At 46.2% G+C, this 27,994-nt stretch overlaps 4 non-coding genes and 1 pseudogene across 4 annotated transcripts; all 5 read right to left on the bottom strand.

Annotated features, from left to right (window-relative positions):
- Positions 1 to 3,359: 3,359 nt before the first annotated feature.
- LOC141197872 (U2 spliceosomal RNA) lies at positions 3,360 to 3,552 on the bottom strand. Its single transcript, XR_012269898.1, has one exon. It is a non-coding gene; the product is annotated as a U2 spliceosomal RNA (small nuclear RNA).
- A 5,564-nt stretch (positions 3,553 to 9,116) lies between these two features.
- On the bottom strand, positions 9,117 to 9,194 carry LOC141198001 (U2 spliceosomal RNA; annotated as a pseudogene).
- Positions 9,195 to 10,303: 1,109 nt separating this feature from the next.
- On the bottom strand, positions 10,304 to 10,487 carry LOC141197982 (U2 spliceosomal RNA). Its single transcript, XR_012269981.1, has one exon. It is a non-coding gene; the product is annotated as a U2 spliceosomal RNA (small nuclear RNA).
- A 6,189-nt stretch (positions 10,488 to 16,676) lies between these two features.
- LOC141197908 (U2 spliceosomal RNA) lies at positions 16,677 to 16,866 on the bottom strand. The gene has a single exon (XR_012269928.1). It is a non-coding gene; the product is annotated as a U2 spliceosomal RNA (small nuclear RNA).
- Positions 16,867 to 23,034: 6,168 nt separating this feature from the next.
- Positions 23,035 to 23,218, bottom strand: LOC141197911 (U2 spliceosomal RNA). Its single transcript, XR_012269931.1, has one exon. It is a non-coding gene; the product is annotated as a U2 spliceosomal RNA (small nuclear RNA).
- Positions 23,219 to 27,994: the final 4,776 nt, after the last annotated feature.

Below are 27,994 nucleotides of genomic sequence, written 5' to 3'. Positions count from 1 at the left end.
TTCACCCTTTAAAATACAATTAAAATCACCTGCCAAGATAAAAGGTTCAGAGGTATTAATAAATAATGGTAAAATCTCTAACATGTCAGCTCTTTCATTTTTATCTGGGGACCCATAAAAATTTAAAAATTGCCATTTTACACCATTAATAAAAGCTTTAACTAATAACATACGACCTGGTAAAATCTCTTGGATAAAATCAATTTGAACGTTTCCCTTAAAAAGTATAGCTATCCCTGCTGATCCGGTAACATTTGACCCGGACCACACTGATGGGCCACATTTCCAATCCTCTTTGTATTTTTTGTAGGATACTGTGTGCGGGATATTGCATTCCTGTAAAAAGAAGACGGAAGCCGTAAGACAAGTTAAAAAATTAAATAATGTTACTCTTCTGGTTTTTGATTTTAGACCCCTCACATTGAGGGAAATGCCCTTAAGTTCTGCCATTGGAGGAAAGTAAAAAAATTATATAAAACAGAAATACGGAACTTACTTCCTATCCGCTGAACCGGCCAGACCACTTACGCTCGAGCTACTTCCCTCGTCCGAATTTATCGTAAGTAAGGACTCCATAGAGGAGGAACTTGACTCACCAAGACAATGACCCAACGCTACATGTGAGTAGCTTGGGAGACAACTAAGAGGAACAGCACCCTGGGTCTCCATGGGCTGGCCATTCAGATCCTTATCAGGTGGGTCCCCAGGTGGCTCCCCTGCACCCAGGGGAGGCCGACACACAGGGGAAGGTTGTGTACAAGGCAATGTACCCGAGCTCACGGAGCTGGCAAGGCCCGGCTCCCCACCGGGGTCAGCAGGGTCCGGGACCTTTGGGGGACCAACGTCCACCTCCCCACCAGGAGATGTGTCCATCTGATCCCCATCAGCCGCTCCATTCGAACCATCTTTCTTCCCTCTTTTCTTTTTATGGGGACCCACCGTAGTCCAGTTAGCCTCAGACTCAGGCCCAGGAAACCCAGTTTTTGCCTCGGGCTCGGTGTCAACCTTCTGCCGGTCTCTTTTGGTTTTACCGATCATGCCCTTTTGTTCCTTTTCTGCCTTTCTTTTAGCCTCCCTGTTGTCTTGGTGCCAACTTTTCCTCACTGCTTGGGAGTTACCCTTCATTACCTCTGAGCTGTCCTCATCACTCGAATCGCCCTCTTTGCTCGTTGAGGCTCCAGGTTGTTGTTCCTCCTCCTGAGGGGTGGTCTGACCTGTTGGTTCATTTTCGGATGTCCTGGCCTTTCCGTCTCTGTTCGGCCTCCCAGAACCTATGTGGGCATGAAAAATAAAAATGACCAGGTTTTTGGCAGAAATTACATTTTTTATCATGAGAACATTCTTTGGTGTCATGTTCTGTACTAGCACAGTTTCTACAGGTTGCCTCACAGTCATCCTTAAAATGGCCATATTTTCCACAGTTTCTACAAAAGGGTGGCATACCAGAAAAAAAGAAGTCTCCATTTGAGGAACCTATTTTAAAACGTGCAGGAGGGAGTTTCACACCGCCTGGGAAATTAGGGTCTCTTTCACATGTTACTAGAAATTTCCATTTGGACGTCCATATGTGAAACTCATTAAGTACTTTCCCTATACATTTTACACTTTTAAAGTACATTGAAAGAAAACATGTTAGTTCCACTGAAGTAACGAAAGGAGAAAATACTTTAAGGATTACCATTTTTACCTCATCCAGGACGTGCTCGATAACTTGTATTCCTTTTAGAATAGGATTGTTTTTTGCCTTTCTGGCTCTTACCAGGACATCCTGAAAAATGCCTTCCCCGGTGAAGGTGATGTCATAATCGCCACGCCTCGGATAATCCTGGATAGAGAGAATCTCGTTCTTCTGCACATGAAAGAGCCCTTCAAGCACGTCCTGGACTACGTACCGCAATTTCCTTTCATCACTTCCGCCCTCTGTGAAATGAATACGGATAGTGTTTTTAAGCCTCGCATAGTGAGGCACGAGGTTGGGGTCAACCTCCATGGTAACGCAACAAGAAAAAGCAAATCGCAAACCGCTTGCAATCTGCTCCTTTCAGAGTTCTGTAAACAGAAACACCTGAGAGGCTGGGGGGGATCGCAACCCATTACCCTGGGACTAAGCCCTCTCCCAATAGCAGCAGGCAGGGGAGCCCACCGAAGTGGGTCACCCTGCAAGGCCGAGGAGAGGGGTACCCGAGTACCTTCTGGACCACAGTCGCCTGTACAAGACACTTGATCTTAGCCAAAAGGCCGAGAAGCGATAACCAGAATTGGTTTCGAACTACGGAGCCACCCAAGGATCCTGAAGAGTCCATTTGTGGAGATGAGCTCCTGGACTCCCATTAAGAAGACATGTTGTCAACCTCTAGATCCCTTACATGCCTGCACTTTTCGGCTTGCTGCTGCTGCAATCCACGCGTTTTAGATCTGCATAACTCCACCTCTTTAAACACAGCACCCTCACCCCCTGCTGTTCCCACCCGCCTCAACACCGTTGGAAGGGAGGAGAACCAATTAAGGCGGGGGGTGGGGTGGAACGAGCAGCTGTCTACCCTTAGCAGGAGGGCTGCTGATTACTTACCTCTCCTGCTGCTGCTGGCTGTCCAGCAGCAGACTGAAGGTGGCTGCTGCTGTGCGCAGGTATATAAAGGCTCAGAGCCTATTATGACACGCGCAGCCAGCGTTCCATTGCCACATTCCATCTACTGCAGGCAGGATACCTGGCTGGCTGAATGTCGCTGAGAAGCTCACAGAGACCGCCATAAGCAACAGTTTAACAGAATGCCACAGACTAATCAACCAAACTTTTTGGGTTGGGTTCTCTTTTATAGTCTGCAGGCATTAATTGAAAGAAGTCAGTGTTCCAGCAGAGGGAGACAACGTTTCAGTAAAGGCATTGTAGCAAACCAAAAAAGAAATTTTAAGCGCAGCAGAGTAACCAGCGCACATACCTGTTAGCTCAGGTGAGTTTAAAAGGCTGCTGTTGATAACAAGGGCATTTGCTAAATAGATGGTGTGTGTGCAACAATATACTGAAAGGTCAATTATATTGTGCAGCTTATCTCACCAGCTGTAGTTATTTAGGTGAAAGCTCCAAAATGCTTGCCTAATATGTCTGTTTATCCAAAAGGAAGTAAAGAGGGAGAGCTAGAAAGATAGCATTGCGTTACATTACATGGCAATGCAATGCACAGTTGCTGAAGTTGAACCAAAATGAGCTTGTCATCTGGCTTCTGCAACTTTGAACATGAAAAATCCAATGAGGAGAAGAAAAGCAAAGCCAAAGAGTCCATCCCAAAATCCGACAAACAAGCAAAATGAACAAAAAACATTGAATTCAATACTTTCTGATTTTAGAAACTGCATTAAAGAAGGGGTGCACCGGTCCTGGAGATACTGCAATACCAGGTCAATGCGTGGAGTGGACAGAGCAAGCTCTTTTTCCATCTCCCTGTTCTAAAAATTAATTTAATATATGGTCCCCAGATAGGGGACGTATCAGATATTAAACTGATAAGAACAGATTTTTTGATTGAATATATCTTTTATTAGCACAAAAAATAAGTTAACAGACAGTGTACAGTGCCGCAGCCCAGTACACACAGAATTCTACATCATATTTACATAGCATGAGGATACGACGCACTAACTAGACACATCACACCCCTATGCTACACAAAACACTCAATCTGAAAGAAAAAGCATGTCAATCAATACAGTACGACGAACCGTGATAAGGGATGGGGATTGGGAAAAAGGGGATGGGGAGGGGAAAATCACAGGCCCGAAGCTTTATTGAAAGACAAGACACATAAGGGGAGAGGGGGAGGAGGGGTTTAGTCCTCATCCTCGTCCTCCGGACCGTCCATGATGGAATAGTCTCTGAGCAGGCTGTGGATCAGCCTGCGGCAGTCCTGGATGGACATCCTCTCCCTCCTCAAGATGAGCCGGTTCCTGGCGACCCAAACGGCATCCTTGAAGCAGTTCATAAGGCGCCAAGCCTCCTGGATGGCTCCGACGGTATGAACCCCAGGGAAGAGTCCGTAAAGCACAGAATGGTGCGATAGGCTCGCCCTGGGGACAGAGTTCCTCAGGTCGTCCTCAAGTGCAGTCAATAGGCGCTGTGCAAATCCGCAGTCCCAAAAAGTGTGCAAAGATGTTTCCTCCACGAAGGGGCACCTTGGGCAGTACCGGGTCTTGCACAGGTTCCGGGCATGCATGAATGACCGGACGGGCAGTCCGCCCTGAATCGCCATCCACGACAAGTCCTTGTGCCCGTTGGTCAGCCTGTCAGACGACACATTTGTCCACACAGTCTCCAGCGTGTCCTGGTGAAGTCCTGTGATGTTCTCCACGTCATCCTTGGCTCTGATTAGCTTGTGGATAGTTTTGGGCTTCCACAAGTCGGGCTTGAGTCCCTCCAGTTGATGCTCCCCCACAAATCGAACGACGTCTCCGTAGAACCATGGCGTCGTACAGTTGTAGGGGAAGGAGCTGTCCCACTTGTCCCAGCCGAGTCGCCTCCAAAGAGGAAGCAGGAAGAAGCGAGACATGGACCTGCCCGCGGAGCCATTCTTGACTTGCAAAGTCCGGCGGACACAATCACACACAAAAGAGGATCGCAGGAGGGTGGGGATATCTGGAACGCCCTTCCCACCCTTGCGAGGCTCCTTGTACATGACGGCCCGCCTGACTCTGTCCATCTTGGATCCCCAGACAAAGTGAAACACTGTCCTGGTAATGGCCCTGCACACAGTGACGTGTGGGGGCCAGGCCTGCGCCGTGTACTGCAAGACGGGCAGGACCTCATTACGCAGGACGAGTGCCTTACCCTCACAAGTGAGGTGTCTGAGGCTCCAGAGTCCGATCCGTTGCTTCACCTTGGCCAAGCGTTCTTGCCAGGACTTGAGGGCCGCTCCTTCCTTCCCGAACCAGACTCCCAGCACCTTGAGGAAATCCGGTTGAATGTTGAAGGGGAAGGGGGCGGAGGAGGCCGGCTGCCAATCCCCGAAGAGCATGGCTTCCGACTTCCTGCAGTTGACTTTGGCCCCTGAAGCCCGGCCGAACCTCTCACACGTCTGGACGAGGGCGTCGACTGAACCACGATCAGCGCAGAAGACGGTGACGTCGTCCATGTAGAGCGAGCACTTGACCTCGTGTCGTCCCGGACCCGGTGCGGTGATCCCTCTGATCTCTCCATTCTGCCGGATAGCCTCTGCGAAGAGTTCTATAACACAAACAAAAAGAAGAGGTGATAGAGGGCAGCCTTGTCTGACCCCAGAGAGGACAGGGAAGGGGTCAGTCTTCCAGCCGTTCACCAACACCGAGCTGTGGATATCAAAATACATCAGACGGACATACGAACAAAACATGTTACCCAAACCTAACCGGTGCAGAGCTCGGCCCATGAACTCGTGGGAAACCCGGTCGAAGGCCTTCTCCTGATCCAAGGAGACCAGGGCCGCGTGTGAGCGGCGGACCTTTATGTACTCGACCGTGTCCCGCACGAGAGCGAGGCTGTCTGCGATGCGACGTCCAGGGATGCCGCAGGTCTGGTCCGGGTGGATGATCCGTCCGATGACCGTCTTAAGTCGTGTCGCCATCGTCTTGGCCAGGATCTTGTAGTCCACGTTGAGCAGAGTGATGGGACGCCAATTCCTCAGGTCGCACCTCTCTCCCTTCCGCTTGTACAGGATCGTGACCATTCCTTCCCTCAAAGATGGAGGCATTCTACCCTCCACCACCATCTCCTCGTACAGGTCCAACAGGTCCGGACAGATGAGGTCTCCCAGCGCTACATAGAGCTCCGCTGGAAGACCATCACTGCCCGGGGTCCTGCCGGTCCTAAAGGATTTAGCGGCAGAGAGCAATTCGCCCACCATCAGAGGTTTGTCCAAGGCTGCCGTGCCTGCAGGATCAAGATGGTTAGTGATACCTGACAGGAACTTATCAGCAGCGTCGGGGTCGGTAGTCTTGTGGGAGTAGAGTTCGCTGTAGAAGTCGCTGACGACCCTCATCACGTCCTCCTTCCCACGTCGCATGTTTCCGCTCTCGTCTCGCAGCTCGTTCAGGGGCGTGTGACCGGCATGAAGTTTCCTGAAAAAGAATGAGTTACATTTCTCACCCTTTTCCAGATTCTCCACTTTGGAACGGAAGACGATTCGCTTGGACTCCTCCTCAAAGTGCCTTTTCAGGCTCTTCTTGGTCTCCTCCAGCTCCTCCCTCACGTCCCAGCCGCAGTGAAGAAGGTCCTGCAGCGACCGCAGCTCGCGCTGCAGCCCTCTGAAGTCCCTCCTCTTCTCACACGCCTGTTGTCGACCCTTGGCCTGAAAGAAACAGCGAAACTCAAGTTTAACATATTCCCACCAATCAGAGACTGTTTGGAAGCTACCCTTGTAGGACTGCCACATTGCGTAGGCTGCTCTCAGCTCCTCCACGACTTCATCCTGAGCCAGCAGAGCACAATTCAGCTTCCAGGAGCCGGGGCCGGACGGAAAACCGTCGCCGAGGACACCTTGTAAGTGAATGGCTCTGTGGTCGGAGAAGAAGCAGGAGACCATCGAGTGCCTACTCTGCCTGACTGCCCGAGAGGTGAACACAAAGTCAATCCTGGAGCGGAGTGAGCCATCGGGTCGGCTCCACGAATAGTTCGTGGAGCCTCTCCCCATGGAGCCCACCACGTCCTGAAGAGAGGCCTCGGTTACCATCTCGATGAGCAGCTTGGACGTGATGTCCAACTTGGCAGATGTGCCAGAACTACGACCATCCTCCTCGATGGGGCAGTTGAAATCCCCGGCCATCACTAAGGTCCTGGTGGTGGCAAGCTGAAGCCGCAGGGTCTGGAAAAGCTCCAAACGCTCATTCTTCAGTGGGGACGCATACACGTTGATGAACCTGACAGGTTCTCCCGCCCAGTTGCCATCTACAACAAGAGCCCTGCCGCAGATGAGCTCCTGGACGGACTCAAGCGTGAATGCGCCCCCCCTGATCAGAATTGCGACCCCCGCAGACTTGCAGTCACCCCCACCGGACCAGTAGGATGGACCGTGGGACCACTCCCTGGCCAGATGTTTGAAGGACCTAGAGGAGGGAAGGGAACATTCCTGCAACATATAAACATCACACAACTGGGAAGTAAGGAAGGCATAAATAGTCTGACGTCTGAACTTGTCCTTGATGCTCCTGACATTAATGGAAAATAAGTTAATATTAGCCATCATGTAGGGAAAAAAGAAAAAGTTAGCGCAGGCAATACACCTTAGTTACCACTCCGGTCGGGTGGTCCCTCGTCGGTGTTGACTGCTGGTGACGGGATCACCAGCAGGCCCTCTTCCTCCATCTGGTCAAGCAGCGCGGCCTCGATCTCGGCGACCACCAGTTCCTCCTCTTCTGGCTCGGCCACCAGGGTCTCAACCATGTGCTCCATCTCTTCTGGCTCAGGGAGGGTATCCTCCTTTTCGCCTACGAAATCCAGAATCTTCTTTTTGGAGGATTCAGTAGCAGGGCTGTCCTCCACCTTCCTCTTTCCCCGGGTTGGAACTGGGGAGACAAGAAGGGGAAAATGCTCCTCGGAATAGATAGCGGCGGGTGGAGGAAAGGTTAATTCCACCGCTACCATGGTCTGGGGAGGGAGAGTGGCTGCCGGGGCAGGGGAAAGGACACCTGCTGAGGAGTAGGGGAAGGAGGAAGAGGAAGTGGAATCCTCAGCAGGGGTGGCCGGGGTGGGGGGGGATTGGACGGGGGTGGCAGGGGGAGGGATCGAGAGAGGGGTGACAGAACTCTTACCCTCCTTTGACTTTTTCTTCTGCTTCGGAGCTGCTGGGACCGTCGCTGGGGCTTTGGCCACCGACTCCTTGACCGCTTTGGCCTTGGTCGTCTCGGCCTTGGCCGCTGGGGCCTTGGTCGTCGCGTCCTTGACCTTCACAGGCCTGGTCGTCGGGGCCTTGTCCTCCGTAGCTGGGGTTGTCGCAACCACCGATGCCCAGGATCTCTCACGCCTGGGGCAATCCTTGTACAGATGAGCCGCCAGCCCACACAGGTTGCAGGACGTCTTCTTCGGGCAGTCCTTCGAGCTGTGTCCCGTCACTCGACAAATCCTGCAGGCATCCTCCTTGCAGTCCTTCATCTCGTTGCCATTCTTGCCGCATCTCCTGCAGTTCCGCGGCATGTCCGGGTAATAGATGAGGCCGTAGGAGTTGCCCAGGGAGAATGTCGGGGGCAGGTGCCGAAGTCCGTCTGAGTACGCCAGGTCCCTGTGAAGTCTAACGGTCACCGACCACTTACCTGTCCAGAAGCCGAGTCCATTCAGGATGTGAGAGGGTTCCTTCACAACCAAACAGAAGCGTCTCAGGAAGGTACAGATGTCTTGGCCTGGGGTGTGCGGGTTGCGCATGGAGACCGTGATCCTCCTTTCGTCCCTCTGGATAGGGCAGCTACCTGTAAAGGCAGAGAAAGAATTATCCGGTCCTTTTGCGCTTACCATTTCCCAGAACCTCCTGCAGGTGTTCACAGTGGCGAAGGTGACGAAGAAGATCCCCGTCAAGAAGGTCTGGATGCTGAGGGTGTCCGACCTGGAGAAGCCTCGATCCAGCAGCATCTTCTGGCAGAACACGTCCGAGGACATGTCCGGCACCCTCCCATCCACTTCCTTCAGCTTCAGGGCCACCGTCTGCCGCATCCATGGCTCCAGGGCTGGAGCTTCGTGGCGGGGCTTCTGGGGTCCCTTCTGCTGGCCAGTCGTGGAGGCAGAGTCCTTGGGGTCAGAATCGGCTCCTGGCTGGGCCCTCCTGGCTGTCCCCAGCTCCAGGCTCTTCTTTTCGGCCTTCCTCGCAGCACTTGCCATGGCTTTCCTCCTGCAGTTACTTCTTGGAGCTGGATCTGGAACTCTTCCTGGAATGGGTGGAGCTATGCAGATTCTTCTCCCGTCGTGTTCTGGACAAATTCCCCGAAAGGTCTTTGTCTCGATGATTTTCTTCCTCGAAGATTCCACAGGACAGCCCGATTCTTCTCCGAGTCTTCGTCTTCTTCTGGATTCTTTAGAGCTTCTTCCTCCCACCGATATCCGCCTTCCTTCTCCGATGTCAGCTGGGCTCCGAAGCTCTTCTCCTTCCGAGTTCGATCGCTCTCGTCAAGTGTAGATCGTAGCTCTTGTGTTCTTAAAAGAACAGATACTACACTTGATCTTAGCCAAAAGGCCGAGAAGCGATAACCAGAATTGGTTTCGAACTACGGAGCCACCCAAGGATCCTGAAGAGTCCATTTGTGGAGATGAGCTCCTGGACTCCCGTTAAGAAGACATGTTGTCAACCTCTAGATCCCTTACATGCCTGCACTTTTCGGCTTGCTGCTGCTGCAATCCACGCGTTTTAGATCTGCATAACTCCACCTCTTTAAACACAGCACCCTCACCCCCTGCTGTTCCCACCCGCCTCAACACCGTTGGAAGGGAGGAGAACCAATTAAGGCGGGGGGTGGGGTGGAACGAGCAGCTGTCTACCCTTAGCAGGAGGGCTGCTGATTACTTACCTCTCCTGCTGCTGCTGGCTGTCCAGCAGCAGACTGAAGGTGGCTGCTGCTGTGCGCAGGTATATAAAGGCTCAGAGCCTATTATGACACGCGCAGCCAGCGTTCCATTGCCACATTCCATCTACTGCAGGCAGGATACCTGGCTGGCTGAATGTCGCTGAGAAGCTCACAGAGACCGCCATAAGCAACAGTTTAACAGAATGCCACAGACTAATCAACCAAACTTTTTGGGTTGGGTTCTCTTTTATAGTCTGCAGGCATTAATTGAAAGAAGTCAGTGTTCCAGCAGAGGGAGACAACGTTTCAGAAAAGGCATTGTAGCAAACCAAAAAAGAAATTTTAAGCGCAGCAGAGTAACCAGCGCACATACCTGTTAGCTCAGGTGAGTTTAAAAGGCTGCTGTTGATAACAAGGGCATTTGCTAAATAGATGGTGTGTGTGCAACAATATACTGAAAGGTCAATTATATTGTGCAGCTTATCTCACCACCTGTAGTTATTTAGGTGAAAGCTCCAAAATGCTTGCCTAATATGTCTGTTTATCCAAAAGGAAGTAAAGAGGGAGAGCTAGAAAGATAGCATTGCGTTACATTACATGGCAATGCAATGCACAGTTGCTGAAGTTGAACCAAAATGAGCTTGTCATCTGGCTTCTGCAACTTTGAACATGAAAAATCCAATGAGGAGAAGAAAAGCAAAGCCAAAGAGTCCATCCCAAAATCCGACAAACAAGCAAAATGAACAAAAAACATTGAATTCAATACTTTCTGATTTTAGAAACTGCATTAAAGAAGGGGTGCACCGGTCCTGGAGATACTGCAATACCAGGTCAATGCGTGGAGTGGACAGAGCAAGCTCTTTTTCCATCTCCCTGTTCTAAAAATCCATTTAATATATGGTCCCCAGATAGGGGACGTATCAGATATTAAACTGATAACAACAGATTTTTTTTTTTTTTTTTTAACCAAATCAGATAGGCCGGAGCATAAGCTCAATCAAATCGACTTACAAAAGCCTTTCATTGACACTTAGCCTTTCATCACACTTGGTATATAATCAAAAATAAAACCAAACCTTATCATCAGGTACATTATACACTACTAATTAAACTTTACCAAAAACCTCCACTTTTTAAACTTCCAGATCCCTTCAGCATCTATAATACTTCCACGTTCCTGATCCCAGAGGTATATTACATACATACGTGACAGAATCAATCTCAAACATTCATTAACTGACATTTTCTTCCTTTTAAAAACTAACAAATTCCTCGCATCCCACAAACTTTCAATTACACACACCACCAACAACCATAAAATCCTATCCTTAATTCTACTACATGCACCCATCCCAAACATAGCAAGTTTCCAATTAACATACTTTACACCCACCAATTCCTTGCAAAGTCCCCCTATACTCTTCCATACATCATATGGAAAATCACAATCCCATACCATATGTCTAACATGCTCTCTCAAACCACATCCATCCCTCGGGCATACCTCAGATTTAACTAAATCCCTCTTCTTTTGCACATCTCTAACAGGCAAAATGTCATGCAATATCATCCAAGCAATATCTCTCTGTCTGTTAGTCACACCATCTATACTTAATTTTCTCCACATCTCGGTTACTTCCTCCCCTCTCAACCCATTGATATTACATACCACCTCACGCTCACGCACCATCCTAATGACTTTCTTCTTTTGCCTAAAATCACTCATGTTAACGGACAACAAATCATACTTCCTTACAAATTTCTCAACACAACCATACCATACAGGACACTTAAAAGCAACTTTTAGGCACTCTAGCATCCCTTTTGACCCACTTTAAGCCATAAAGCATCCATCCAGCCGAATACTTCATCATATAAGCACACTTATTACTTTTCCCTAGAACCACCACCACCATTTTCACGTAACTAATCCCTAAAAAGAAATCAATATTTGGAAAATCCAAACCACCATTTACACATAACTTATAGACATATTCCCGTTTCAATTTCTCCATGCGACTTCCCCAAAGAAAATTAAAGATGAATTTCTCAGTTTTCCTAATTTTCTTAAAAGCAGCAGGATATACATTCGCAACAAACAACAAAATAGGCAAAATAACTGCCTTAATAATCAGAACTTTCCCAGTCAGAGTTAATTCTCTCATTCGCCAAAAATTCAACTTGCGCACCACTCTCACCCCACAATCTTCCCAACTCTCATTTCCTTTCAAATCATCATTAAACTTAATCCCAAGCACCTTTATTGCACCATCCTCACACCTCACACCATCCATCCGTACATTCCTCTCACCAAAACATTTGAAGGAACTCTTAGTCCAATTGACCTTAAAAGCTGAGACACTACAAAACAAACTTAATATCAACCTTGCCCTACTCATCGCAGCCATATTCCCACTCACAATCACTACATCATCCATGTAACCTAGAATTCTCACATCCTTTCCATTACTCCCAGGAATCATCACACCTCTCATAACCTTATCCTTCCTAATCATACACATCAACACTTCAATCACACTAATAAACAAAAAAGGGGACATAGGGCACCCCTGACGCACTCCTGATTTAATTCTCACTTTCTCACTCAACCACCCATTCACCAAAAATTCACTTGAAACATTACAATACAAACTCCTAACACAGTTTACAAAATTCCTGGAATAACCCATCTTAGACAAAACCTTAAACATAAAGCTATGTGACACACGGTCAAAAGCTTTTTCAAAATCAACCGAAAACAACAAACATTTCTGCTTACGACTCATACAATCCCCAATCACATCACGCAACAACACCAAATTTTCAGTCATACTTCTCCCAGGCACTGCACACACTTGATCTTCATCCACCACACCGCCAATCACTTCCCGCATCCGGCTAGCCAACAATTTACTAAACACCTTATAGTCTGCATTCAAAAGGGTGATTGGCCTCCAATTCCCCAAATCCTTTTTATCACCTTTCTTATGAACCAAAACCACCACCCATCTCTCATAGATTCACTCAACATATTCTCCGTGAACATATACTGGCACACCTCCAATAAGTCATTTCCCATCGTGTCCCATTCCTTAACATATAACTCCACGGGCAGTCCATCCTTCCCAGGTGTTTTATTCTTACTCGCAGACATCACCACTTTTTTAACTTCATCCAACACAATTACATCATCCAATATTTCACGTTCATCCTCACCCAAACAACCTTCTAAACACCCCAAAGCATCAGTCAACATCCTATCATCAACCCATTTTTCCCCATACAACTCCTTATAAAACAACACCACCTCCTGCATCACATCCTTCCCACTCACACACACCCCATCACCATTCACCACCTCATCCATATCTACTTTCTTCCCAAAAACTTTTTTGAAAAAAAACCTTGTGCATTTCTCATTTTTCTCCAAATGTTCAATCTTAGAACGGTAAATAATTTCTTTCCCTTTACCCTCAATATATTTCTTAATCTCTTCTTTCACTTGACACATCAAAACATCCACATCCACTCCAATCATCCTTAACTTCCTCAGCCACTCCAGTCTAGAGCTTAAATCATTAAATTTTGCTCTATTCATTGCTGCTTTCCTCCTGCCCCTTTTTCTAAAGAAAAAAACAATCTCACTCTTCATCCAGTCCCACCACTCAAGCACATTCCTGAAATCACTTTTTTTATCCCTCCACCTAACATACATTCGCCTAAAATCACGCATGATCCTATTATCTTCCAGCAAACGCACATTAAGTTTCCACACGCCACCACCATATACAAAGGAAATCTTACCTTCTAGACGTGCCCTCAAACACACATGGTCAGAGAAGGGAACATCTTCCTGCTGGAAATTCCTACAAATAACATTTTGTGAAGAAAAGAAGATACGGTCTATTCTAGACTCTATGCCTCCCCTGTCGGCCTTATAGGTCGCAGGAGGTGGATTACCTAAAAAAACTTCCGCAGCATCCTGTAAGGAAAAATCCGCCACAAGACTCTTGAGTCTTTTACCTGTAACATCCATCTTATCCCCCTCCGTCACACAATTGAAATCTCCAACAAAAATTATTGGCATTTTGCCAGATAAAAAAAAACATAATTTCTCAAAAATTTCCAGCCTCTCCCCTTTATCTATTGGTGCATACATATTTACCACCCTAACCCTCCACCCCCTACAATTTAACTCACATATTACACACCTCCCCGCCTCCACCACCATGTAACTTTCTATCTTAACACTATAACCCTTCACCAAAACACCTACCCCACAATTTTTATTACATACAGAACCAGACCACACACTTTGACCTAAAGGCCATGCATTTTCACTTAAGGGATCGGAGATCCCACACTCCTGGACACAGTATACGTCCGCATCCAAGTTGCTCAAGTAGTCGAAAATTGCCACTCTTCTCGACTCAGATTTAATCAGCCGAACATTTAGCGACAAGATGCTGAGAGCAACTTGGGCACCCATCTATTAATTTGATGTGGCAGGTCACGACAACATGCCCACCTGTACATCATACTAACCCTTCTGGGGGTAGGACGCTGGACGTGCAGATAACGTAGTTTGTGCCTTCCCCCAAAAAAGACACATCTTGGGGATCGGATGCAGTAGGGTACACCCGGGCTGGACTCACACTGCAGTCACTTAAAGGGGAAAAGGATGGTTCAGTTTTCTTCTTTTTCTTCACTGAAGCGCCTCCATCTTCATCTGAACTATAATCCCGCCGCTGGGGGTCAAAGTCCCCCTGACCTCCCTCCTCCTCAAGGTCAGAAACGACATCGCTCCAGGCCACATGCGGTGTTCTGGTCAGATCAGACTCCTCTTCCCCCTGCAATGTAACCATCATGTCTGGAATTTCAGCCTCCAGATCCTCCACCGGGGCCACTTCCATGCCTATACGATCATCAGTTATCGTCTCAGACTCACTGACATCTGAAGCCACAGACGCGGCCCTCTGCACCGGTGGCTCAGGTGCCAGCTCCATATTTCCTCTTACATTCACACGAACCAGTTCTGGAAAAGCAACCCGAGCCTCCTCCTCATCCAGGAAAGCCAGAGTAGATATCGGAGCAGTCGGAGTTGGAGCAGTCGGAGTTGTAGCTGTGGGTGCAGGAGATTCATTTCTTCTCCTTCCCCTTCCCACTGCCCCCGCATATGAACCAGGATGGAATATACAGTCTCTGAAGGCATGCCCCTTCTCTCCGCAGAGGTTACAGACTATTTCATTTTTGCAATTATTGGAAGAATGACCCACCTCATTGCACTTCCTACAAATAATCTGTCTGATGTCGCATGCTTCCTGAGTATGGCCATACCTCCTACAATGACGACAAAACCTGGGCGCATTGGGGAAGAACAGGTAACCCCGCTCACTCCCAATGGAAAAATTTGATGGAGGATAATGTATACCCCCTGGTTCATCAGGACTTTCCCGGAACTTGACCATGAAACGATATTTACCGGTCCATAGTTCCTCCTCATTCATGACTTTTACTGCCACCTTGGTAATATAGCAGTGCCTATTTAGAAAGGCATAAATCAAAGCCAAGTCCACATGTGGGTTGTACATGAAAACAGTCAGAGGTACCTCTTTGGAGCAATACAAGATGACAAAAGTCAGCCCATCCAAATATTGATTGTCCAGATTCTTTTTCAAGCAATCATAGAAATTGTTGCAAACAGCCATAGAAGTAAATACAAGATTATACTTGCTTTTGAATTGCTGGAGGCACAAGATTTCTTCCTTCTTCACTTCAAGGAGTCCAAACAAAATCTCCTTCACCACGAAGCTGAGGGTAAAGATTCCTTCTTTGCCTTCTTCCACATCAATCTGGATTCCAAACTTCACTCGAGCCTCACCGGGCCCAGCGTATCGAATGCGTCCCATTATCGCTAGTCGTGTCTACTGGCCAACTCCTTATAGCAGCAAGTGGCTTAAGCCATAAAATGGCGATGCCACAGGGCCAAGAGTTAACGCACAGACAGCCAAATGACTAGACCCATTACAGATCTGAGCCAAAAGGCCGAGAAGCGATAACCAGAATTGGTTTCGAACTACGGAGCCACCCAAGGATCCTGAAGAGTCCATTTGTGGAGATGAGCTCCTGGACTCCCGTTAAGAAGACATGTTGTCAACCTCTAGATCCCTTACATGCCTGCACTTTTCGGCTTGCTGCTGCTGCAATCCACGCGTTTTAGATCTGCATAACTCCACCTCTTTAAACACAGCACCCTCACCCCCTGCTGTTCCCACCCGCCTCAACACCGTTGGAAGGGAGGAGAACCAATTAAGACGGGGGGTGGGGTGGAACGAGCAGCTGTCTACCCTTAGCAGGAGGGCTGCTGATTACTTACCTCTCCTGCTGCTGCTGGCTGTCCAGCAGCAGACTGAAGGTGGCTGCTGCTGTGCGCAGGTATATAAAGGCTCAGAGCCTATTATGACACGCGCAGCCAGCGTTCCATTGCCACATTCCATCTACTGCAGGCAGGATACCTGGCTGGCTGAATGTCGCTGAGAAGCTCACAGAGACCGCCATAAGCAACAGTTTAACAGAATGCCACAGACTAATCAACCAAACTTTTTGGGTTGGGTTCTCTTTTATAGTCTGCAGGCATTAATTGAAAGAAGTCAGTGTTCCAGCAGAGGGAGACAACGTTTCAGAAAAGGCATTGTAGCAAACCAAAAAAGAAATTTTAAGCGCAGCAGAGTAACCAGCGCACATACCTGTTAGCTCAGGTGAGTTTAAAAGGCTGCTGTTGATAAAAAGGGCATTTGCTAAATAGATGGTGTGTGTGCAACAATCTACTGAAAGGTCAATTATATTGTGCAGCTTATCTCACCACCTGTAGTTATTTAGGTGAAAGCTCCAAAATGCTTGCCTAATATGTCTGTTTATCCAAAAGGAAGTAAAAAGGGAGAGCTAGAAAGATAGCATTGCGTTACATTACATGGCAATGCAATGCACAGTTGCTGAAGTTGAACCAAAATGAGCTTGTCATCTGGCTTCTGCAACTTTGAACATGAAAAATCCAATGAGGAGAAGAAAAGCAAAGCCAAAGAGTCCATCCCAAAATCCGACAAACAAGCAAAATGAACAAAAAACATTGAATTCAATACTTTCTGATTTTAGAAACTGCATTAAAGAAGGGGTGCACCGGTCCTGGAGATACTGCAATACCAGGTCAATGCGTGGAGTGGACAGAGCAAGCTCTTTTTCCATCTCCCTGTTCTAAAAATCCATTTAATATATGGTCCCCAGATAGGGGACGTATCAGATATTAAACTGATAAGAACAGATCAGGTTTCAACATAATTTATTAAGTGCGTAAAAGATGGTTTACAATCAAAAACAACAACACAAACAGTACGTTATTAAAACACAGAATTCCACCCATAAAAACCCCATATACGATTAGCATCCCTCCTCCCAATACATTTGACATCCCTCAAGTAATAAATATACATCTGGCTAAAAGCAATTTTAAGACAATCCTTCACAGAAATAGCATCACGTTTAAAAAGTAAAATATTGCGTGCCTTCCAAAGGGCGTCTTTAAAACAGTTAATCATACACCAACATATACAATACTGTTGAGGGGTCGGACATTTAAAAAGGCCATATAAAACATATTCATGGTTAAAATCTCTTAAACCGCAAGTCCATTTTAAAAGAATCCCAACTTTGTGCCAAAGTTCCTGTGCAAATGGGCAATTCCACATAAGGTGCAAGGTGGTTTCGTCATTAACACATGAGTCTCTGGGGCATTTGGCTCTGGCCACCAGGCCTCTCCTGTGTTGAAACTCTCTGGTGGGGAGGCACTGGTGGACCACCATCCATGCGATGTCCTTATGTCCATTTGCTAAGAATTTCCCGAAGACATTCTTCCAAACTTGCTTCGACCTCTCTTCTGAGAAATTTACTATGGGGGTCACATCTTCATTCCTCCTCAGAAAAGATAAAAGCTTCTTGCGGTCTTTAAAAATGTCCATATTAAAATCACCAAGGCTATAAAATCGAACAGTCTTTTCTAAGATTGCTTGGTGTTTGGGGGGGCATAGTAAAACAGGGGAATTCAACGACAACTTAAACCATCTTTTAAAAATCATCCCACAAGTATATTTTAAAAAATAACTTAGCGCACTATTACCATTAAAATGTTTGAAACAAAAGCAGAAATAATTTAAATGCAAATAAATATGTAAATCGGGGACATCCCTTCCGCCTTTCATTTTATTCTTCCTCATTATTTCTCGCCTTAATTTTTCCATTTTGGAGTTCCATAAAAACATAAAGATCATCCTAGTCATTTTTTTAATTAAAACATCAGAGGGGGGGTACACCATAGCTATATACAGTATGAGGGGTAACAACACTGATTTTATAATTAAAATTTTCCCCTCCATTGTTAGGGACCTCAAACCCCAAAATGATATTTTCTTTGACATTTTTTCTATGACATTCTCCCAGCTTTGAGTTCCCACATTCTCCTCGTTAAAAACAACTCCAAGAATTTTTACATTGTCTCGTTTTATAGTGAGCTGCGGGAGTTGGGCGGTGTCCCAGGATCCCAAAGTCAGACATTCAGATTTATTTAAATTAAGTTTAAAACCGGATGCCTGGGAAAAAAAATCAATGCGCAACACCGCCCTCCGGAGGGAAGCAGGGTCCACGCACACAACCGTCACGTCATCCATGTAGCCAAAGACTCTCACATCACTGCCACCTCCGCCTGGAACAGGAACCCCTCTAATCACTTTGTCTTTCCTTATTGCGCTCAGCAGGGGCTCCATGGCGCAGATGAACAGGATGGGCGACAAGGGGCATCCCTGCTTCACTCCGGACTCAAGGGGAACTCCATCTGTTAAAAAGCCATTAAGAGAAATTTGACTAAAACAATTTTTATATAAAATCTTAATACAATTTAAAAGCATATTAGGGATACCCATTCTTTTTAAAACTCTAAAAAGAAATCTATGAGAGACTCTATCGAAAGCTTTTTCAAAATCTAGGGCTAAAAGAGCTACATTTTGACCCCGGTCTCTGGAATACCAAATTACATCCCTTAATACGTTTAAAACCTCTGAAATACTTCTGCCTGGTACACTACAAACCTGCTCAGGCTGGATTAGTTTGGCAATGACACTCCTGAGCCGGTCTGCAACCACCTTAGCAAGTACCTTGTAATCAACATTTAGGAGAGTTATGGGTCTCCAATTCGCTAGAGTACTGCGGTCACCTTTTTTATATATCAAAGACACCACTCCTCTCCTCCACGAAAATGGCAACTGTTCACAAATAAAAACTTCTTTAAAAAGCATAAAAAGGTCCTCTTTTAAAATGTCCCAAAAAGTAAGGTAAAATTCTACAGGTAGTCCGTCACACCCAGGTGCTTTACCCTTAGAGAAACTTTTAAAAACATAAAATAATTCCTCTAAAACAATATCGCATTCTAAAAACTCCTGGTCTGTAAAATTTAACTTAAAATCGAGATCATTAAGAGCATCAGATAAAAAGGACTCATCTATACACTTTTTACTAAAAAGATGCTTATAAAAGTTAAAAGTAGCATTCAACATTCCCTGCATAGATGTTTCACCCTCTAGATTTGTGATCACTTCTCTTTTATCCATGACTTTTTTGAAGAAGAAGCGAGAGCACTTCTCCCCCTCCTCCAAGTGCTGCACTCTAGAGTTAAAAATAATCTCTTTCCCCTTTGTGTCTATGCAGTTCTGAATTTCAGTTTTTAGGCTAGCAATATCATCTCCCACCTCCACCCCTAGCTCTTTGAATTTAAAAAGTGTTTGTAGTTTGGTGTTAAGATCACTAAAACATCTTTTTTTCTCTCTAGCTTTACGTCTCCCTGCTTTTATAAAAAACATTCTGACTTTTTTTTTCAAATTTTCCCACCAGGTTACCATAGGGGCATCAGAAGGTTTTTGTCGCCGCCAGGCTTGATAGGCTTTACCAAAGTCTTGTCGAATCAGAGGGTCCTCCAGCAGGTATGTACTTAGACGCCAGAGGCCCCTGTTGACCCTCTGTTCATCCCGGTATTCTAGATGCACCTCCAAGCCCTTATGGTCAGAAAATATATTTGATGTTAAAACACATTTTACAGGGTTAAAATCATCTGATAGGAAAATAAAATCGATCCTGGAGGACACCCCTCTTCCGGACCACGTATAACCAGGGTCCGTCGGCAGGAGTGACCTCCACGCATCGCATAATTTAAAATCAGTTATAAAATCTTTCAATAGATGACATGACTTATCCAATTTGCGTAAAGGGTCACCCCCTGCTCGTTGTTCACTAGCACAAAGACAATTAAAATCACCCCCTACGATCAGGGGAGATGACCCAGTACAGTACAATGGCAATATCCCAAATAAATTAATTCTCTCTTGCTTATCAGGGGGAGCATAAATATTCATTACACGTAGGGTAAAACCATTAAATTTAAAATGCACTAAAACCACTCTGCCTGGTACTATTTCTGTGACAGCATTTATAGTAATATTTCTCCCACGACAGAGGAAGCCCACCCCCGCTGACTTGTTGTCATTGGAGCCAGACCAGATGGAGGGCCCCAGTCTCCAATCTGTCTTGATATCATTATAATTTAGTGCATGTTGTATCCCGCATTCCTGTAATAAACATATGTCAAAGTCAGTGGTTTCTAAATACTTGAATAGAGCAGCCCTACGAACTGGGCTCTTTAATGACCTCACATTCAGTGAGACAAGTCTTAATGTGGGCATTCATAGGTCAGGGTGGTGGATCTTCCATGAGGACACCTGACTCAAAGCCCTGTATATCAAATTGCTCCAGGACATCCGGGCTAGAGGACCCAAACGACTCGATATTCTGTGAGCCGGCGGTTGCCCCCTCGTAGGTCACGGTTCCCAGCCACATTCCAGGAGACGCTGGGGCTTCGACATTCCGTCTCTTTTTCGGGGCAGACTCCACTAGGTCACTGGTGCAGTCCTCCTCTTCCTCCACCTCCTCCAGGGGGGGAGACTGGTCCATCAGGACAAGATCAGCAACACAGATTTCCTGATGTTCGCCACCTAGAAGCAAAGCCCCCTCATCTGGCTGGCTAATCGCCCTGGAAGATCCTGAGGCCATCGCTGCGTGGTCCCCTGTAGCCAACCGCACAGGGGCACCACCCTCCAGCCCAACAGGATCGGTATCGGGAACCATCGATACGGAGGATACCCTCCCAGAAGGAGGACCCCCCTGCTCCGGTCCATGCGAGGTCCGCCCATCGTTAAGGGACTTCGATGCAGGTGCCGCCCCAGAGGGGCCTCCGGCTCCCTGCTCCATCCCAGCCTTCTCGCCCTTCGAACCGCCCTCCGACGCCGGCCTGCCAGTGAAGACCGGTGGGCGCATCGGCTCAGCTTCAGAAGATGCAGCTTCTGCGTAGGTCCTGGTCCTGGTCCTGTTGGGGCATCCTCGGAACATGTGCCCCGCCTCACCGCAGAGATTACATTTCCTCCCAGCGGGACAGTCCTTTATTAAATGTCCGTAACAGCTGCAATTATTGCAGCGGTCTACTTTCCTGCCCGTGCAGGACGTTTGGGTATGACCCATTTGTCCACAGTTCCTGCAACATACTGGCATTCCAGGATAAAATAAGTAGCCTCTGCTCTTACCGATTACGAAGGTTGAGGGAGGGTGTAGCATTCCTCCCACTCCACTAAGGTCCCTCTTTAGACGGGCCATATACCTTCTCTTGCCGCACCAGAAGCCTACCGCGTTCTTCACAGTACCCAGGTATCTCAGATCATCACAATAGCGGGTAAGGTAGGTCGAGATGTCTGCAGCTTCCACAAAGGGGTTCGGGAAATGCACCACGATGGGGATCTCGTCATAAGCATACAAGAGACAAAAGGTTAGTCCATCCAATTCATCTAAGTAGTTTTTCTCGTTTACCTTTTGTACGAGTTGCTGACAGCATCCCTGGCTCTTGAAGGTGATGGTGTATGTCCCCTTGTACTCGTTGTCCTGGAAGCAGAATATGTCTTCCCGCCGAAACTCCAGAACTCCAAGAAGAATCCTATGGCAGATGTAGTCCAAATTCTTCTCCATCCTCGATGCTGCTCCAACTTCAATCCTCACGGTGTTCCGCATCCGGGCATCACCCGATGAATATGTGAGCGTTGCCGGCATCCTTCACTCAGGAACGTACCGACTCTTCTCTCTGAAAGGCGCAAGCCTTCATGGGATCCCTTCCCGTTGCTCCCGGACTAATCCTTCCTCCCAATAGCAGCAGGGGGGTTAAGTCCCTCCGAAGAGGAACGATCCCCCCAGGCCGAGAGAAAGGGTACCAAGAGCACCTCACAGGCAAGACCACACAGGTAAACCTGATAGATCGTGCCAAAAGGCCGAGAAGCGATAACCAGAATTGGTTTCGAACTACGGAGCCACCCAAGGATCCTGAAGAGTCCATTTGTGGAGATGAGCTCCTGGACTCCCGTTAAGAAGACATGTTGTCAACCTCTAGATCCCTTACATGCCTGCACTTTTCGGCTTGCTGCTGCTGCAATCCACGCGTTTAAATCTGCATAACTCCACCTCTTTAAACACAGCACCCTCACCCCCTGCTGTTCCCACCCGCCTCAACACCGTTGGAAGGGAGGAGAACCAATTAAGGCGGGGGGTGGGGTGGAACGAGCAGCTGTCTACCCTTAGCAGGAGGGCTGCTGATTACTTACCTCTCCTGCTGCTGCTGGCTGTCCAGCAGCAGACTGAAGGTGGCTGCTGCTGTGCGCAGGTATATAAAGGCTCAGAGCCTATTATGACACGCGCAGCCAGCGTTCCATTGCCACATTCCATCTACTGCAGGCAGGATACCTGGCTGGCTGAATGTCGCTGAGAAGCTCACAGAGACCGCCATAAGCAACAGTTTAACAGAATGCCACAGACTAATCAACCAAACTTTTTGGGTTGGGTTCTCTTTTATAGTCTGCAGGCATTAATTGAAAGAAGTCAGTGTTCCAGCAGAGGGAGACAACGTTTCAGAAAAGGCATTGTAGCAAACCAAAAAAGAAATTTTAAGCGCAGCAGAGTAACCAGCGCACATACCTGTTAGCTCAGGTGAGTTTAAAAGGCTGCTGTTGATAACAAGGGCATTTGCTAAATAGATGGTGTGTGTGCAACAATATACTGAAAGGTCAATTATATTGTGCAGCTTATCTCACCACCTGTAGTTATTTAGGTGAAAGCTCCAAAATGCTTGCCTAATATGTCTGTTTATCCAAAAGGAAGTAAAGAGGGAGAGCTAGAAAGATAGCATTGCGTTACATTACATGGCAATGCAATGCACAGTTGCTGAAGTTGAACCAAAATGAGCTTGTAATCTGGCTTCTGCAACTTTGAACATGAAAAATCCAATGAGGAGAAGAAAAGCAAAGCCAAAGAGTCCATCCCAAAATCCGACAAACAAGCAAAATGAACAAAAAACATTGAATTCAATACTTTCTGATTTTAGAAACTGCATTAAAGAAGGGGTGCACCGGTCCTGGAGATACTGCAATACCAGGTCAATGCGTGGAGTGGACAGAGCAAGCTCTTTTTCCATCTCCCTGTTCTAAAAATCCATTTAATATATGGTCCCCAGATAGGGGACGTATCAGATATTAAACTGATAAGAACAGATTTTTTTTTTTTTTTTTTAACCAAATCAGATAGGCCGGAGCATAAGCTCAATCAAATCGACTTACAAAAGCCTTTCATTGACACTTAGCCTTTCATCACACTTGGTATATAATCAAAAATAAAACCAAACCTTATCATCAGGTACATTATACACTACTAATTAAACTTTACCAAAAACCTCCACTTTTTAAACTTCCAGATCCCTTCAGCATCTATAATACTTCCACGTTCCTGATCCCAGAGGTATATTACATACATACGTGACAGAATCAATCTCAAACATTCATTAACTGACATTTTCTTCCTTTTAAAAACTAACAAATTCCTCGCATCCCACAAACTTTCAATTACACACACCACCAACAACCATAAAATCCTATCCTTAATTCTACTACATGCACCCATCCCAAACATAGCAAGTTTCCAATTAACATACTTTACACCCACCAATTCCTTGCAAAGTCCCCCTATACTCTTCCATACATCATATGGAAAATCACAATCCCATACCATATGTCTAACATGCTCTCTCAAACCACATCCATCCCTCGGGCATACCTCAGATTTAACTAAATCCCTCTTCTTTTGCACATCTCTAACAGGCAAAATGTCATGCAATATCATCCAAGCAATATCTCTCTGTCTGTTAGTCACACCATCTATACTTAATTTTCTCCACATCTCGGTTACTTCCTCCCCTCTCAACCCATTGATATTACATACCACCTCACGCTCACGCACCATCCTAATGACTTTCTTCTTTTGCCTAAAATCACTCATGTTAACGGACAACAAATCATACTTCCTTACAAATTTCTCAACACAACCATACCATACAGGACACTTAAAAGCAACTTTTAGGCACTCTAGCATCCCTTTTGACCCACTTTAAGCCATAAAGCATCCATCCAGCCGAATACTTCATCATATAAGCACACTTATTACTTTTCCCTAGAACCACCACCACCATTTTCACGTAACTAATCCCTAAAAAGAAATCAATATTTGGAAAATCCAAACCACCATTTACACATAACTTATAGACATATTCCCGTTTCAATTTCTCCATGCGACTTCCCCAAAGAAAATTAAAGATGAATTTCTCAGTTTTCCTAATTTTCTTAAAAGCAGCAGGATATACATTCGCAACAAACAACAAAATAGGCAAAATAACTGCCTTAATAATCAGAACTTTCCCAGTCAGAGTTAATTCTCTCATTCGCCAAAAATTCAACTTGCGCACCACTCTCACCCCACAATCTTCCCAACTCTCATTTCCTTTCAAATCATCATTAAACTTAATCCCAAGCACCTTTATTGCACCATCCTCACACCTCACACCATCCATCCGTACATTCCTCTCACCAAAACATTTGAAGGAACTCTTAGTCCAATTGACCTTAAAAGCTGAGACACTACAAAACAAACTTAATATCAACCTTGCCCTACTCATCGCAGCCATATTCCCACTCACAATCACTACATCATCCATGTAACCTAGAATTCTCACATCCTTTCCATTACTCCCAGGAATCATCACACCTCTCATAACCTTATCCTTCCTAACCATACACATCAACACTTCAATCACACTAATAAACAAAAAAGGGGACATAGGGCACCCCTGACGCACTCCTGATTTAATTCTCACTTTCTCACTCAACCACCCATTCACCAAAAATTCACTTGAAACATTACAATACAAACTCCTAACACAGTTTACAAAATTCCTGGAATAACCCATCTTAGACAAAACCTTAAACATAAAGCTATGTGACACACGGTCAAAAGCTTTTTCAAAATCAACCGAAAACAACAAACATTTCTGCTTACGACTCATACAATCCCCAATCACATCACGCAACAACACCAAATTTTCAGTCATACTTCTCCCAGGCACTGCACACACTTGATCTTCATCCACCACACCGCCAATCACTTCCCGCATCCGGCTAGCCAACAATTTACTAAACACCTTATAGTCTGCATTCAAAAGGGTGATTGGCCTCCAATTCCCCAAATCCTTTTTATCACCTTTCTTATGAACCAAAACCACCACCCATCTCTCATAGATTCACTCAACATATTCTCCGTGAACATATACTGGCACACCTCCAATAAGTCATTTCCCATCGTGTCCCATTCCTTAACATATAACTCCACGGGCAGTCCATCCTTCCCAGGTGTTTTATTCTTACTCGCAGACATCACCACTTTTTTAACTTCATCCAACACAATTACATCATCCAATATTTCACGTTCATCCTCACCCAAACAACCTTCTAAACACCCCAAAGCATCAGTCAACATCCTATCATCAACCCATTTTTCCCCATACAACTCCTTATAAAACAACACCACCTCCTGCATCACATCCTTCCCACTCACACACACCCCATCACCATTCACCACCTCATCCATATCTACTTTCTTCCCAAAAACTTTTTTGAAAAAAAACCTTGTGCATTTCTCATTTTTCTCCAAATGTTCAATCTTAGAACGGTAAATAATTTCTTTCCCTTTACCCTCAATATATTTCTTAATCTCTTCTTTCACTTGACACATCAAAACATCCACATCCACTCCAATCATCCTTAACTTCCTCAGCCACTCCAGTCTAGAGCTTAAATCATTAAATTTTGCTCTATTCATTGCTGCTTTCCTCCTGCCCCTTTTTCTAAAGAAAAAAACAATCTCACTCTTCATCCAGTCCCACCACTCAAGCACATTCCTGAAATCACTTTTTTTATCCCTCCACCTAACATACATTCGCCTAAAATCACGCATGATCCTATTATCTTCCAGCAAACGCACATTAAGTTTCCACACGCCACCACCATATACAAAGGAAATCTTACCTTCTAGACGTGCCCTCAAACACACATGGTCAGAGAAGGGAACATCTTCCTGCTGGAAATTCCTACAAATAACATTTTGTGAAGAAAAGAAGATACGGTCTATTCTAGACTCTATGCCTCCCCTGTCGGCCTTATAGGTCGCAGGAGGTGGATTACCTAAAAAAACTTCCGCAGCATCCTGTAAGGAAAAATCCGCCACAAGACTCTTGAGTCTTTTACCTGTAACATCCATCTTATCCCCCTCCGTCACACAATTGAAATCTCCAACAAAAATTATTGGCATTTTGCCAGATAAAAAAAAACATAATTTCTCAAAAATTTCCAGCCTCTCCCCTTTATCTATTGGTGCATACATATTTACCACCCTAACCCTCCACCCCCTACAATTTAACTCACATATTACACACCTCCCCGCCTCCACCACCATGTAACTTTCTATCTTAACACTATAACCCTTCACCAAAACACCTACCCCACAATTTTTATTACATACAGAACCAGACCACACACTTTGACCTAAAGGCCATGCATTTTCACTTAAGGGATCGGAGATCCCACACTCCTGGACACAGTATACGTCCGCATCCAAGTTGCTCAAGTAGTCGAAAATTGCCACTCTTCTCGACTCAGATTTAATCAGCCGAACATTTAGCGACAAGATGCTGAGAGCAACTTGGGCACCCATCTATTAATTTGATGTGGCAGGTCACGACAACATGCCCACCTGTACATCATACTAACCCTTCTGGGGGTAGGACGCTGGACGTGCAGATAACGTAGTTTGTGCCTTCCCCCAAAAAAGACACATCTTGGGGATCGGATGCAGTAGGGTACACCCGGGCTGGACTCACACTGCAGTCACTTAAAGGGGAAAAGGATGGTTCAGTTTTCTTCTTTTTCTTCACTGAAGCGCCTCCATCTTCATCTGAACTATAATCCCGCCGCTGGGGGTCAAAGTCCCCCTGACCTCCCTCCTCCTCAAGGTCAGAAACGACATCGCTCCAGGCCACATGCGGTGTTCTGGTCAGATCAGACTCCTCTTCCCCCTGCAATGCAACCATCATGTCTGGAATTTCAGCCTCCAGATCCTCCACCGGGGCCACTTCCATGCCTATACGATCATCAGTTATCGTCTCAGACTCACTGACATCTGAAGCCACAGACGCGGCCCTCTGCACCGGTGGCTCAGGTGCCAGCTCCATATTTCCTCTTACATTCACACGAACCAGTTCTGGAAAAGCAACCCGAGCCTCCTCCTCATCCAGGAAAGCCAGAGTAGATATCGGAGCAGTCGGAGTTGGAGCAGTCGGAGTTGTAGCTGTGGGTGCAGGAGATTCATTTCTTCTCCTTCCCCTTCCCGCTGCCCCCGCATATGAACCAGGATGGAATATACAGTCTCTGAAGGCATGCCCTTTCTCTCCGCAGAGGTTACAGACTATTTCATTTTTGCAATTATTGGAAGAATGACCCACCTCATTGCACTTCCTACAAATAATCTGTCTGATGTCGCATGCTTCCTGAGTATGGCCATACCTCCTACAATGACGACAAAACCTGGGCGCATTGGGGAAGAACAGGTAACCCCGCTCACTCCCAATGGAAAAATTTGATGGAGGATAATGTATACCCCCTGGTTCATCAGGACTTTCCCGGAACTTGACCATGAAACGATATTTACCGGTCCATAGTTCCTCCTCATTCATGACTTTTACTGCCACCTTGGTAATATAGCAGTGCCTATTTAGAAAGGCATAAATCAAAGCCAAGTCCACATGTGGGTTGTACATGAAAACAGTCAGAGGTACCTCTTTGGAGCAATACAAGATGACAAAAGTCAGCCCATCCAAATATTGATTGTCCAGATTCTTTTTCAAGCAATCATAGAAATTGTTGCAAACAGCCATAGAAGTAAATACAAGATTATACTTGCTTTTGAATTGCTGGAGGCA

Source organism: Phyllobates terribilis, unplaced genomic scaffold (genome assembly GCF_046119375.1).
Source record: "Phyllobates terribilis strain yellow unplaced genomic scaffold, ASM4611937v1 Scaffold_94__1_contigs__length_6153435, whole genome shotgun sequence".
NCBI lineage: Eukaryota > Metazoa > Chordata > Amphibia > Anura > Dendrobatidae > Phyllobates > Phyllobates terribilis.
Note: the sequence above shows the minus strand (reverse complement) of the source record. Positions and strands in the feature narration are given on the sequence as shown.